The following is a 14,221-nucleotide window of genomic DNA, read 5'->3' as shown; positions in this document are numbered from 1 at the left end:
CAAAACCACAGCACCATTTGCCTTATTGACAGGGGCTTGGCCTACAATTGAAGGTTATCTTGACATAGCTACATCAGTCAAGGGTGCAAAAAGTCCATACCCCTGATTGGTGTAGCTATGCCAGCAAAACCATGAGTGTAGACGCAGATATGTGGGCAGAGGAGTACTTTGGTCAATGCAGCTAATGGTGTTCAGGGAGATAGTGTTCTGCATAGAGAGAAGAATGCCTTCTGTCCATGTAGGCTGCATCCTCACCAGGGCTATACTAAGGCAATAGAGGCTCTGTGGTATAGACATAGGCAGATTGTACTGAAGGACTAGAACAACAGTGTTGTATGTTGGGCAGGTGTCATGACTGAAATGTATTGGTAGAATTGTGTGGCAGTAGGAAACAGCAAAACAGCTGCCTGCAGTGTGCTTAGCCTTAGCTTGTATGTTTTGTCCATCACTTTGTATCTTCCACTTGAGAATACCAGAACATGCAGTGATGTGTGGCCAAAATTTTAACAAGGGGTTCCCTCGAAAAGTTTTCATCTCAGACCCCATGTTTTTTCAATGGAAGAAAACCTTATGCTCTGACCTGCTCTAACTATGGCCTAAAACTGTTCCTACAGTTAAAGATAAAAGAGGGACCCAGAAATAAGGAAATTTCATGGGGAAGTGGCTAGTAGGACTGATGAATTTTTTAAAAATGTGAGTAAGATGGCATCTGTGGTAGGTTCCAGCATTGCTAGCCTAAAATCCAGGAATCACATGTTAAGGCAGTCTCTGATCAGCATGTATGTACTGATTTCAGCCATTTTTAATCTTAAGTCTTCTGTTAAGGACCATTTTTCTTCAAACTGGGCTTTTTTGTAGGTTTTAAGACTTAAAAATCAAAGAAAACTGGTTCAGTAGTTTTAAAGTTATGGGTGATTAAATTCAGGTGGTGCTTCTTGAACTGGGACAACTCTAACAAAAATGTCATAGGGACACTAGAAAAAAACATTGCAAAACAGATCACTTTAAGTATTCATAACTTTAACATTCTGGTCAATTCATTTTTCAGGCTAGGCTTGGAACTTGGATGAGCAAAGCAAGAGAAGGGAGAAGTTTCTAACATCAGTCATTTTGCATTTGGATAGCATATGTGTGTATATATAAAAATCTGATTAGTGAAAAACATGATTGAATAGTTCAAAAATGGCAGAGCTAATTTTGCTCAAACTTTCCAGAAAGCTTTGGACTGAGACCAGTCATGGAACATTTCTGGCCACAAAGAATTTGCCTGGGAAAATTATGTGGAATTGAAAAATGTGGTTAACCTTAGTTAAAATGTGGGTTCTTCATGTCTGCTATAATATTGGTTAATTTTGTGTATAAATACCATATACTGTACTAATGCAATATTTGTGAACAATTACAAATATTAAACAGGGTTTCAATTGTGTTATGATTCTGGAATAACAACATCATGACATTTGCAGTATTTTGAAGCTTTTACTGTCTTCCTAGTCTTCATATTCCAGCTTTTTATCATTTCAAATGGACTGTGGGCCTGACCTCATCACAGAGTAGAATCTATCACAATAGAGGTAAGGAAAAGGGGAAGAGGGAAAGTAAGATTTGTGCATTTTAAATTTCATTTGAATTGATGTAATGTACTCAATGATTGAAGTGCAGAGTACTGTATATCTCTTGAATCAGGCTCTGGATGCAGAATATTGCTTATCTTCATTCTTGTCATACATAGCTCCCCTTCCCCTCTTCCATTCACTATTCTTTTGTGATAGTTGTGGCCCTTTCAAGCACATTTTCTTATCCATATTATATGTTATTTTAGCTCTTTTATTTAGGATTTTTCACACATCCTTCACATCTCCTTTACAGTCTCCAGTCAATAAGCACTAAGACCTAAATAGTCCTTAGCGCTTCACGGCAATTCCCTTATCACATGCATTTTCTGTTGCCTCCAGGCAGATCTGTACAATTTTTGTTATTGAAATCTGGGTTTTTTTTCTCCCAAGCAGATGGAGAATGTGTAAATGTGTCTAAAGACTGAGAATACCATTAACTTGTTTTTTACAGAGCCCTGGGAGCCACAATGTCTCTTGGGCTCTTTTTAAACTGAGATAAAAAAATAGCAATAACTGCATAATACAAGCAAAGCAACTTTAGCACATTTTTGTGTCTTCCTTATAGCTCTGACTTGAGAAAAAAAGATGCACTTCTGCTACTGCGCATCAATCTTTTGCTTTTTGCAAGAGAACACAATCCCAAGTCATACATGGGCTGGATTTACATTATTCCATTATGTATTGATTGTAATGCTTGAAGCCTTTATTGTTGCTGTTTATCAGAGCTTTTTGCACTGAGCTGGGTAGAAAATAACATTGCCCAGCTATTGCTTATTGTGCACTTCACAGCCAATCAGGCATAAAGGGGTCAAAAATGGCAGTTTATATATATATATATATATTTGATTCAGAAGATTCAGGAGGGACAATTTCATTAACTCAATTTGCTCAACTGATGTAAAATGAAGAGCACTCAATTTCTAATTGGCCAGGAGAGATCAGAATTAGAATGACTTTACAAAGGTTGGATGGTCTTATAGCTACTATAGAAAGCAAACTATATAAATTCAATAAATGAAAAAGTTTAGGAAATCCTTTTTTTGGCAGGGAGACTGGTTAAATCTTATTGTTATCAAAGACCATCTTGGCTCCTTGCTTGACTTCAGAGTGGATTTATAACTTCAGTAAAGCATCTGATTAATTTTTTTTAAATAAAATTGAGTACAATCAGCAATATTTTAAATGAGATTCTATGACTGAGTGAAAAAGTATAAAGGTATAAAATAGCAAAGAAATATCTCATAAAGGGCTAGAGCATATTTCATACACGTTTTCAGCTCTCTTTCTATGTTTTTCATTAATGATGGCCTGGAGGGTTGCAATTTTGGAAGGCAATTGAGTCAACTGATTGTCAAAAACCTGTCAGATTAGATATAAAAAACGAGACTGAAAAGTGCGACAGGTGAGATCAAAGTCAACAGTGCAGGATCAGCTGGGCCAGAACCTCAGTGGTATAATTCAGCATAGCTCCACAGGAGTCAAATCTTATTTGCTGAGATTCTGGCCCATCTGACTGTTTATGTTGATTTTTAAACACAGTGTAAACCATTCTCAGCCTGACCCTTTGACAGGTCGCTCTCACAGTTCAACTGCTGCCTTCATTTTAATGCTCCAGAATTTTTCAGGAAGGGATCTGTCGTTAATTGTGAACATCAACTAAAGTCAAAGCTGGGTTGAAATCTGTAAAATTTAAGATTTGGGAGCTGACGGATACCCTTCTATCATTTCCCTAAAAGACTGCACAGTCCAGCATAGAGATTTAAGCAATGCCGACAACAGCAATGAGGTCACCCAGTTCACATCCACATTATGGATTCTCCTGGTTTGCTGAAGACTGTTTTGTTCAAAATCAGTGTTTACAGAATTTAATCCTAGTGCAGAAATTCGCTTTGTTTGTATGTAGATCTGAAGATTACTGTGCCTAATAGGATTAGGAAGTATATCCTTGACAAAGATCCCAGAAGTAGAATCTTTTCCATATTAGTCAAACATTTTGCTTTCTTATTTAAAATGGAAAGTTTATTTTCAAACTTGCTGGATAGATTTAAAATGTATCTATTTAAATCTGGATGCAAATCTCAACCAAACATGTTTGATGACTCTATTTGTATTCAAGTAGGATTGGGCCCAGGAGTCTGAGCTAGAATTTCCTGGCTTTGTGCAGGTGCATAATGGTGGAAGAGAGGTCTTTCCTTGTTCTCCTGTGCCGGAGTGAGACACAACCCAACTGGCAAGTGTGGCCAGTGTTCCGAGCTAGCACAGCTGACATTGTGTTCTGAAAGGCTTAGAAAAGGGTTGGAGAGAATTTGAAGAAAGGGGTCTAAAGCTTTGCCTCTTAATCCTACACTGGCCAAAGCAGATGGCTGGGTGCAAAAGGGAGCACTTTCCATACCATTTCAAATGGTGGCAGAGCTGATAGTCAGGGCCACAGGAGCAGTTTTGGCAAAGTCAGCCAGAATCCCTCCAGGGGCTCCCAGTGACACAGTGCCTCATCCTTACCTTTTATGCAAGCCCTGGCTAAAAAGCCATAATCTGGCCCTATTTGTTTACTATTGTACATAGAACAAGAACAATACAATGTTCCAGCCATTGCTAAAAGAAGAGAGAATAAAGTATCTACTCTAAACCTCCCAGGAAGCATTATGTTATAGACTCCTTCATTCATTTGGTCTGTGTAAACATTAGCAATTCAGTATGCTCTCAGTACTCCTAGAGCCAATTCTCTAAGCTCTTTGGGATCCTCTCGGTTTGTTATATTACTAAAATAATTTCTGTTTCTCTGCATGTGTGTTTCATATATACATAAAATGAAATTATAATTTAAAGTTGGCTGGAGGAAAAGAATATCAAAGGCAAATAATTAATTTGAATTTTTATTTCAATTTTGATGTATTGAAATGAGTATTGGGTATCTATCACTATAGAAACTCTGATGATAAAGTCTCTACCAGAAGGGGGAAGTGCAGGTAGGTGACACTTCGGCGAATAATGCTAATTAATAAATCCTTCCAGAGGAGTGAACTGGTTGAGAATCCTCTCCTTCTGACACTAGATCAGATCCTGTTAGCTAAATACATTTCATCTATGACATTCACAAGTAAATCCTAGTCAAGAATTTTTTCCTCAGCTACAATAAATGGTCTGTAGTTTTATGCCCTTAATCCTCACTTCTTTAAGAAGGCTGGTCAGGGAAGGTGAAGAAAGCAAGGATGTTTCTTATTTTTAAAGTTAATTTTACCCGTCCATTGGTTCAGTTCTGTGTTGGAAACTCAGAACATATCTAATTTGTTACAGCCGTTTTGAGACATGAAAGTGTGCAGTATGTAGCATTGCACATGCTTTGACTGGGTGCAGACAATTGCTTTTGGGTGTTGAAACTTCTCTGAACAGAAGATGAAAATGTAATCTCTCTCTGTTGATGGATCTTTATGAGTATGTGGGTGAGAGAATCATTCAGTTTGCTGAGTGTAATTCCAGCTCAGCCCATTCACCATGTTGCATTTGGGATGCCTTTAAGGCATCTGCTTATGGATGGGTGATAAGATATGCTGCAAGAATAGGAAATGGAACTTGAATAAAAGTGGATGGCCTTTTAAAGTAGCATAAACTGGCATTCAGCCTGGGTTTATATTGAAATTATCTGAAATAACTTATGAGATGCTGTCTAGTAAATAGAGTTTATCATCTAAGGAGCCACAAAGAAAAAAATCATTTAAGAAAACTATTGTAAGGATAACGTGGATGTGAAGCTATAAATCTGGAGTTGATAGGGCTGTCGTTATAAAATTCATCTTCTCAGGCTTAATGAATTATGATGGTGTTGGTTATTGGATGGACCCATATCATCAACTGAGATTCTAAAATTGTTTCTTTACTAAACAGAGAGAGAGCCAATTCTCAGAACACGTTTTTTAAAGGCCTTCACTTCTGCTGCTCCTACTTGTGAAATCTGCTCTTTTCATCAAGAGAAACAGCTATTATCCCTCTGAGTGTTTAATGACGACCACCTTTGAGTTTTCTCCATTGTTTACTATCACCATAGAACCACTGGATGAATATGCCATTATGTGTTATGTTGCCTTTTATTTTAAGTCAACACCCTATGAGAGAAGTTAGTCTGGTAGTTTGCTTTCAATAACAATGTACATATGTAAATAGCATCTGATGAGCAGTAGAAAGGGAAGAAGGAATGAGCTGGTATCAAAACAAAAAGTGAAGATCAATCATGGAGGAAAAGAGTGGTAAGGTAGTACAGGGAGCTAGGGAAAAAAAGTTAAAGAAAACAGAAGTAGAGTATCTGTGGCTACATCTATGCTATGTCCTAGGGGTGTGATTCCACAGATTGCATAGACATTCTCCTCCTAGCTCTCATCTGAACTACCTTGCTAAAAAATAGTAGTGTAGCTGTCAGAGTATGGGCAGCACTGGCATGCGCTAGCCTTCCCAAATACATACCCATGGGGTTCAGATGGGTTTGTACTTGTCTTGCCCAGCCCAAGCTGCCATTGCTGCTGCCCATGCAGCCATAGCTACAGTACTATTCTTAGCACGCTAGCTCAGTGAGAGCTAGCACCAGTATGTCTACATAACACTAGCTCATAGTGTAGATGTATGTGTCTACGTAAGGAGAAAGTGTGAGAAAAATGAAGGTAGAGTGCATGAAAGGAATGAATTTGCTGATAACTACCCTGTTGAGATAAAAAAACAAACAAACAAACAAAAAACACCCCACCCTGATATAAATATTCTATATACTTATATTGGTAAACGTTTTTTTGAAAAATGATGTAATATAACCTGGGTAGGTAAAATACAAAACACACAGCAGGGGGTTACACCATTTTGATCAGAGATCAAAGTATGTGCTGAAAGTTCTCCTAGTGTAATAGTCAGGGCCCAAGCATAATTTTTTCGGGCCCAGTACAAACTTGTAACACGGCCCCCTCCCACACACATACCCATGGGGCTTGCAGCCTAGGCTGGGCCCTCCAGGGCCTCTGAGCCCTGATGAAGTGTACCCTTTTTAACATCCCCCAGTGTGGGGGCCCTGATAAAAGTCATCATTTTATTTTGATGAATGAGGGGGAAGAAAAACAAACCTACAAGCCAGGGCAAGGACTATAGAATTATTATGTACATGATTTTTGCAGAAAGCTCAGTGGTATAGATATGCCATATTACATATTACATACCCACTTCGTCAGATGCATGAAATGGTAATCACAGATAGGAGGTATATGTATACATCCAAGGGTAAGAAAAAACAATGGGGAGGGGAAGTCTTAACAAAGTCCATTCAGTTACAGTAGATGAGGCCTTTTCACAACCATTGATTAGAAGGTGAAAATGTGTGAACAGTGACAATTACTTCTTGTAATGAGATAACCATTCCAAGTCCCTGTTCAGACCCAGTCTGATTGTGTCAAGTTTGCATATTAGTTCCAGCTCTGCAGTTTCTCCCTGAAGTCTGTTTCTGAAGTTTTTTGTAGAAGTTTGGCAACTTTTAAGTCAGCTACAGAGTATCCTGGGAGATTGAAGTGCTCTCCGACTGGTTTATGAATGTTACCATTTTTTATGTCTGATTTGTGTCCATATATTCTTTTGCGTAGTGACAGTCCGGTTTGGCCAATATACATGGCAGAGGGGCATTACTGGCACATGATGGCATATATTACATTAGTAGACCTAATTGATGTCAATGACAAAACTCTATTGACATCAGTGGGCCTAGGGTTTCTCTTTATGTATTTGGTTCCATTTCTGATGTTAGAAGACCTACTTTTTAAATAGTTTGTAGACGCTAGAACAACTGGAATGCACCTAGTGAATCCAGTAAACCTCCGCCTCTCTAATTTACACCTCAGAGATCTGAACAAGAAGGCAGTGAGAGAGAATCTGAGACCGCTTTTACTGTATCTCCACAAAAACTGTGGTGATCTCATGAAAACAGGGCATCTGCTAACACTTTGAATAATACAGAGTACAATGAAACATATAAGAACCAGGTATTTTAAACTGCATATATGTGCTATTTCTGGTCCATTTGCAAATTACTAGATACCAGACGTTTAGGGAAGTGTGAGAGCAAGAGAGATGGCAATTACATAGGAGAAAGTACACAGCATCATTAAGTACCTCTTCCCTTCTTCTGACAGCTCTCCTTTTAATTCCTTTCCTTCTAATGTTTTCTTAATTCACTTCTTTATTTTCTGGCACCTGTGCTAAATGTTGAAGAGACAATACTTGTTCTAATCTCAGTGAGTCGTGTTCAGGTAATTAATTCAGGCTCCAAACATTTTGATGTGGATTTGTACAGTTAATTGCATGGTTGGGTAACGAACCCACTAGCACAACTAGGAAGCACGTATTTCAGTTTTGATCCATCTCAAATGTATAACTCTACTTGGCCCTACACATGGTATAAAATGCTTTTGTATAATTAATTTATATTAACAATAATATACATTAGAATATAAGAATGGCCTGACTGGGTCAGACCAGTAGTCCATCTAGTTCTGTATCCTGTCTTCTGACAGTGGCTGGTGCCATGTGCTTCAGAGGGAGTGAATAGAACAGGGCAATTTATCAAGTGATCCATCTCCTGTTGGTCAGTTCCAGCTTTTAGCAATCAGAGAAACATCATAAAGTATATTATCCAACACTTATTTATAGGTACATTTAATACAGATAATAATTTAGAGCCAGTATTACACACAGTGGGAGTGGATTGAGGGAATCAGGACTGAGCCATGACGTTGATTTTTCTGATATATAACTAAATGTTGAAAGGCAGGATGCTGCTTATCATATTCACATAGTGAGTCTTTACTAAAATATTTTCCTTTCTACATGCATGGAATTACACCATGCAGACCTGAAAGCCTAAGCCCCTTCATGCTTTTAAAATATGCAGCAGACAGTGTCTCCTGTCCAGCTGGCAATGGCTTTGTCTATTTCTCAGATCACTTAGGGTCTGCTTGTGCCATTGTTGCTCATGGTGAGTAGTACCTCACTTTATGTAGTTCCCGGGTGGGTAAGAGTGGCAGAATCAAGGCTATGGAGAACAGGAGTGTAGCATAAACACCTCCCACCTAAAATAAAACAACCCATACAAGTTGTTATTAACTTTGCAAATTATCATACAATCACTTCAGAAAGAACATCCCAGAATGAAGTAATTAAAAATTATGTAAGATACAGCACTCTTTACCAAAACATATACTGTCACCTCCATTAGCTGATTTCCCCCCGTCCTTTTCTTTTTTTGATTTCATTTATTCATTTTTTCATGTTAATCCTCATCAAACACTTTACAGTGACAGTCGGATTAAAGATCTCTGTATAGTATTGGGTATAGAGGCATGCAGAAAGGAGAAATGTAGTGAAAGGGGATCAAAGGTAAGCGAAGAGAGACAAAATTTAAAAGCAGTAAACATGCAAATGAAATTTCTGATGGGAATGGTATGGTGATTGAGGGTTAATGGCAGTCATAAAATAAAGTGAAAAGGAGGGAAATAGGAAGCTTGCATGGCAAGGTTTGGAGCAGGAAGTCAATTGGTGGCTATGACTGATGAGGTCAGAGAACATCAGATACGGCAGCTCAAGAGACATAGTGGCACCCAACTGTGGAGAGTCGTGGGAGAGGGCAGAGTGCAGTAATTTTATGCTTTCTTGTTGAAATGCTGCAGTGTAAACTGTACATGTGTGGAGTCTCTCTTCAACTAACTTTATTAACAACAAGCAGGAAGAACAATGCACACCAACATTCTGCAATTTGATGAGTCATTGGCGATCCCTCGTTACACGAGGATCTCTTTCACAGGTGTTTATCTTCTGTGAGTCCTTTGGTTACTAAAGAGTCTGATCCTTGAGTCGCAGACTCACGGGAAGACGTTGCAGGTAGTGTTGGAAGCCAGGTTTGGGCCACGATTGCTGCATGACAGTTTTCTATCCTTTCTTTTCTGGCATTTTTCTGAGGCCAACGTGAGGCGAATAATACTGTATTAGGATGAGTATCAGATCTTCCTCTTAAGGTGTTTATGTAGCACTGGGGGAACTCTTTTACTCATTCCAAAACATTATACAGAGAGGTCAAGATTGGAAGAATGATCAGCAGAAAAAGTGGCCACTATCAGCAAGCAGCAAGTTAGAGATTTTAAACAGAAAGGTAATTTATATTGGATTCAGATATGGAGAGGAGCTCAGGGGAGGTGACAAATTATGGGAGAATATGGACAGATTTCCTTTAGTCCAGTTCCCTGAAAATTTAACCAAATCCTGCTACCCCCACCTCCAAATGTGGAGGTCTTTAAACGTAGCAGAACCCTGGAAGTTTCACTTAGCAACAAGGCCCACCATGGAGAAGCCACTATGGGGTACTCTGCTTCCTGTGTACATTGTGGAGCAGAGATCTCTGATGGCTGGTTCTGTAGCAGTACGAACCAGGGACTTCTGGAACATGAAAAAGCATGATTAATGGGACAATTTAGGAGGAGACTAGGGAAATTAGGTCTATTTGTAGTGGCTGTACTGTTTCTCGGTGGCCTTGGGTTGAAGGTACTTTTCTTCCATGGAGATCTCTTGAACAAAGCCCATTTACTCAGATTTTGTTCCAGTCTCTTCAGAGAATAGGGATCTAGTCAGAAGACCATAAAAGAGAGAACTGCAAAGTAAAAACAAAATGGGATTAAGGATTCAGAAGAGACAGGATCAAGGCAGGGATGAATTCTAGCCATGTTCCCAAGCTGGGAATAGACCAATTTACAGAAAGGAGAAACATACAGTCAATACAAGGAAAATTAGCTCAGTCAAACAAAATTAAGTGGTTAAATGTGCTGCTTTCCTTTTGTTCTGGGATCAGAGATATTCCTTCCAGCCGTCTGATTCACTTTAAGATAAAACCAAACACCTTCCTTCCCCGTAAAACAGCTTAACTTAAAAGAAAAATGTATGTGCTCCTGCCTTTCTTCCTTAGATTGATCTAAAAACAATGCAGTTTTATTTATAAAATATTGGGAGTGGGGGGAAGAGAGAGAGAGAGAGAGAGAGACAGGAAATGCTTCTGTTTTTCTCCTGTTGGGGTGCTTAGACAAATTCTTCCCTCATCTTTGAAGATATAATGAATTAAGTCTATATAAAAGCTGGACAAGGATAGCACAGCAAGAAATAGTCTGATATTTTTAAAAGTTTTACTGATTAGAAAGATAATTTAAATTAGTGGTCTCTCTCAATCTGCACACACTGTCTCCTCTATGCACACCAAGGAAATCATATGCAGGACAAGATTATGACACAATGATTTAATTCTGAAACGTTATCTCATTTCAGCAATGGAGGGATTAGATCTGTTAGTTCCCATGCTGACAGTGCACTGGCTGGCTCAGCATAGTATGTTTCTCAGTAGCTTTGTGGCTTGCTCTTTATCTTAAGACTAATGGGTAAATGGCGGTGAGCTTTCAAGCTTTCTGAAGTAGGCCTTCAGGATCTTCACTGGTGTCTGGATAGTTTATTCTACTTATGCTCTGAAAGTTATATTTATATTTTGATTTGATTACTACATTTACAGGATAGGCTATTGGAAAATATGCTTAATTTTTATACAAATGCTCCACCAAAACCACTGGAAAAATGCAGAATGTAGTGTTTAAGCAGAATTTTCGTTTGCGGTTTTGGTTTGAATTTGCCTATTTCCATGTATGTAAAAGATTTACAGATGTGGAGCAATCTTTTGAAATTTCCACCAAATTGGTTATAATATTTTTCTCTGCTAGTATGACAGCAAAATATTGGCTTCAAATTTTCACATTCCTTTTTATTATCAAGTTGGGCTGGTTATGATTGGTCAAGTCAGTGACATGGTATTGTTTCTGACTTTGTGATCAGAATTGCCTATGCCGTATGTTCAGGGGAGTTTGCAGAAGCCATTGTGACTCATTATCTTACAAGCAGCAGCTGCTTTTGTGGAGCTCTCTTTTAGCCAATCACAAAAGTTTTGTGCCTTAGTTTCCCCATCATTATAAATAGGTTTATAGTATCTACCTCACAGAGATATTGTGGGGATTCATTAGTTAATGTTTGTAAAGCACTTTGAGATCCTTCTAAGGGATGCTGCTGCTGCTGCACAAACTATTTTATTTTTCCTTCCTCAGGGCTGGATTAAGACATAGACACTATAGACCTGTGCCTATGAGCCTAATTCCTAGATTCAGATGAATCAGAATCCCAGCTTTCATTTTTAAAAAATGTGTCTAATCTTTGATTGCAAAGAAAAGCTTGGAAATATGATACAAGTGAAACTAACACTTACCTGAATCTGCAGGGAGCCTGAAAAATCACTTCAAGAACTGTGAACTGCCCCATTCATCTTAATTCTGAAACCTGACCCTTCTCCAAGGAGAATAAGGGTAATGGCATGCGGTCATGGTAGGACAATGATAGACCTAAAAAGCCTTTTCTTGAGGTTACTAGTACACACACGAGTCTTCCTATGCCTAGACACAAGCTCTGACACTTCCAAGCAGTATGAGATTGGAATTACAAATATTATTTCATATGAACAGTATGGTAATTTATATGGGAATGAAGGTTAGACATCTTGTCTATGTTAGAGTTAAGATGGCTGTTAATAGTCACAATTAAAAGGATGGAGAGTTAGAGGAGCAAATATTTATATAAATACTGTAGATTTATTAGTCTTTACAATTCATTCTGCTCATCTGCTCAACTTCCATCTGTAATGACATTGTTACGAGGCAATAAATGTGGATATGGTTTAATAACAGATGTTAAATGACATAATTTATTTAGAAATCTCAATAATTACTGCAGTGGCAGCATATAAAAGTATTGCATCGTATGTTAATATTTCTTATGTGATGTGATATGTAGTGGAGAGTGGGGTTGATAACTTTATTCTGCTAATTTTTTTATTTGTAAATTTATGATAGTTCTAGTAAAAGGCAAATTATTATAGAAACGTTTTAGCCATTTTAATGGCAAAGTTAAACAATCTGTAATTGTTCAATCACAGCCCAAGCCCGCATTCCTGTGCAGGAAAAATCTTCATTGACTACAAATGGAATTGGAGTCAAAGAGAGCTGCTCAGCACCTCTCAGGACCGTGCGCTATTGTTCATGGTATGAAACTATCGTAAATAAAGCTCTGTTCATTTGCGTAACTTTTAGCATCTCTGTATGTAAATATACTGTATGTAAATACTCAATTTCTGAGCTGTGTTATGATGACACTTCCATTTTTGCCTCCATCAATGGGTAGTGAATTTTGTGCCCACATTTTTGCATTTTTTGCATTTTTGCATTTGCACAAAATTGCATTTTTATAAAAGGAGGGCATCTCTAATAATCAGACCCAGAGTCTTTACTGATCTTTAGCAGAGTACACAATAGAATTGGTGATAAATTGTGAATGATAAAATTTTAGTGATCTGGTGCTTCCTGGTTTTTCAGACAGTAATGTTGCCTCAGTCTTTCAGAATAGAGAATGAATGTATAATATATGGATACCTAAAAGAAGTCGGTTTAGCAATAAAAATCCTCACAAAGGGCCTGGTCCTGCAAATTCTTACTAACATAAGTAGTTCTCAAGTCTGTTCATGGGAGCAATGGTTAATGTCTCACTCCTGATCTCATTGGATTTTAAAGGTAGTTTTGCAATTGACTTCAGTATGAGCAGGAGGATTTGGCCTAAAATTGGCATAGCTGTAATGTGCAATTTTCCAAATGTAAGGCTCCATGGGTCTAGAACCCAAGCCTGCAGAGTTACCAAGCAACTAACAGCTCCAGATTGCCACCCAGTGGCAGTTGTAACTACTTTGTGCTCCATTTTCCACACAGGCCATGGGAAGTTCCACCTCCAGGGTTTGACAGACAGCAGTTTTGTGGCTCCTGATTGGCTCCCTGCCCTATATAAACCCAAGAGGCATTCCAGGAAGTGGGTAGGTAGCTTGTACCTGCCATGACTGCTCCTGAATGCCTGGCTTTGATGTTGGCTTGATTTGAATTTAACTTCCTGACTCAGACTCTGATCCTTGGTATTGACCCTGGCCTAGAATCTGACTATTAACTCCTCTGCCATTCCCAGCCTCAGGTTTGCCCCTGCTCTGACCCTTGGCCTTCACTGCCCTGGCTGGGATCCTAAGAGTGGGAGATTATGCACAATTGCCATGTTGCATATCAGTTTCCCCCTACATGTTGGGCCTGATTCTGCTCCCATACTCTTATTGAGTAGCAGCTTGCCTCATGGGTAGTGCCAATTCAGTTTTCCATCATCCAGATTCTTCTTCTAGTTCATTTGATTATGAGGCCAAATAGTCAGCTGCTGTAAATTGAAATACCTCCATTGTAGATAATGGAGTTCCTCTGATTTACACCAGGTAAGGATATAGGTCTAAATATCAATTTGTTTGCTTAGTGATATCTCAAGACTGGCTTGAGAGTTTCAGAGAAATATACAGTGAACTAGAAAGGTGCAGTTTCCCAGAAGGCTTAAATTATTGGTAGTAAAACACTGACGACAGCCCTTTTTTTGGCCCTATGGAGATGTCTGAGGTTTGCCTTTCCAGAATTGTCAACCATAGATTGAAACAG

At 38.6% G+C, this 14,221-nt stretch overlaps 1 long non-coding RNA gene across 1 annotated transcript in view; it reads left to right on the top strand.

The window, feature by feature from the left end:
* LOC137167063 (uncharacterized) overlaps positions 1-12,770 on the top strand; it is a 125,058-nt gene extending 112,288 nt beyond the window's left edge. Inside the window, exon 4 of the long non-coding RNA XR_010923958.1 lies at positions 12,646-12,770. This is a non-coding gene — a long non-coding RNA (uncharacterized lncRNA). The remainder of the gene's footprint in view (positions 1-12,645) is intronic.
* Positions 12,771-14,221: the final 1,451 nt, after the last annotated feature.

This window comes from Emydura macquarii, unplaced genomic scaffold (genome assembly GCF_026122565.2).
Source record: "Emydura macquarii macquarii isolate MOO-44397 ecotype Brisbane River unplaced genomic scaffold, CSIRO-AGI_Emac_v2 contig_2897, whole genome shotgun sequence".
Taxonomy (NCBI): domain Eukaryota; kingdom Metazoa; phylum Chordata; order Testudines; family Chelidae; genus Emydura; species Emydura macquarii.
The sequence above is the reverse complement of the archived record's forward strand: the minus strand, read 5'-3'. Positions and strand labels throughout refer to the sequence as shown.